This window comes from Notechis scutatus, chromosome Z (assembly GCF_049901735.1).
Source record: "Notechis scutatus isolate UNSWTSFEM ecotype Mainland chromosome Z, rNotScu1.2, whole genome shotgun sequence".
Lineage (NCBI taxonomy): Eukaryota > Metazoa > Chordata > Lepidosauria > Squamata > Elapidae > Notechis > Notechis scutatus.
Window position 1 is genome coordinate 108,246,404 of NC_142025.1, and position 1,720 is coordinate 108,248,123.

The following is a 1,720-nucleotide window of genomic DNA, read 5'->3' on the forward strand; positions in this document are numbered from 1 at the left end:
TCTTTTGTTGTTTCTCTTATATTTTTTCACAACCCCTTGAAGTCCTTTTGTGGAAGATTTATAGCCCACCCCTACCTCAAGCATAACTGCATGATGCCAATTGATGGAGAAAAAGCTAGCATCAAACACCAGTGGATGTGATAATCATAAAAGGAAAATGAATCCTTAATTAGAATACAGATATTATTAATCTTATTCAAAAAAAGATTTAATTTAAAAAAAATCCTCATTTGCTTTATCTTATTCTACAGTTATTATTATTGTAATCCTGTAGTTACATGTTACAAATCTGATGAGATTCAGACATAGCTTCCTCCTCAACATTTGCTAACTAGTCCCATGAGGCACATGGACACAACATTGAGGACTTCTATACACAAAGGAGTGATTATATTAACACTATTCTAGTGATTGCAGATACCATTCTCCAGGGCACTGCAAGCATATAATGTTTACTTTCCATAAGAGGAAGGTATAATAGAAGTACTGTTAGGGATAACATTGGTTACCTAACTTAGTTTGGCTAAATATAATATATGTTTGTTAGTTTAAATGTGTGTGTCACTTTAAACTGTAAGCCAAGTATTTGGGTGCGGTTGTAAATCGCCATAAGAGGGAGCAAGAGAGCTCACTGTTCGCAGGCTTTTACTGGAATGCTGACAGAGAAGGATTGATGGTGATTACTGCGTGCGTTTGCTGAGAGAAGAAAAGGTTTGAATTTGCTTCATATCTCTGACTGCAAAAGAGATACATCATTGGACTGATTGTTTGTGAGTTGAACGACCTATTTTCTACACTGGACTTTGCAAACTGAATAACCCTCGGACTGTCTGAACTTAGTGTATGACATATGGACTGCTTTGACTATGCTATAACTCTTGCTGGAATAAAAAACTATTTAATTACACAGTGTATCTGTCTTACTGATTGTAAAGCTACAACAATGCTTTATCTCACACACACTCTCTGTCTGCTAGACTGCCGTTGCACGTTCTGCTAGGGTGTTGTATCCCTAACAAGTACAAAGTATTAAGATAAATAAATAAATATCTCTATATTTATATGGTTCACACATTCACTGTTAGAAAGAGACTTTCAAACGTTTCAGTCATGCAGATTAATATATACAAAAAAGTAGACATTTCTTTATATAATTGAGAATTGAGGTTTTTTTATTACTGCTCAGACAGATAGTCTTTGATTTACAACTATTCTTTAGTATCCATTAAAACTTACAACAATACTGAAAAAAGTGACTTATGACCAGTCCTCATATTTACAGCCATCACAGCATCCCCACAATTTTATCAATATATAGACACTTGGCAATCAGTAAGTATTGATTATGGTTGAACCATCCTGGAGATCATGTGATCACTATTTGCATCTTTCCCAGGTACCTTCTGAAAATGGAAGTCAGTGAGGGAAGTTGGATTCACTTGACAATTGTATGATTTACTTAACAACTGCAGTGATTCATTTCATAACCATGGCAAAAAAAAGGTTGCAAAATTGGGCATAACTCACTTAACAACTGCCTTTCTTAGCAATGGAAATTCTGGTCCTAATTGTGGTTGTAAGTTGATAATTGTCATATCAAGGCTGGTTTCCAGCAAGGCTTAAAAACCACAGCTGTGTCCATCGACCTTACTGCGGCATACAATACCATGTGAAAGAAAGCTCTGTTTTACATCATTCCCTGTAAAATCCTCTATCACAG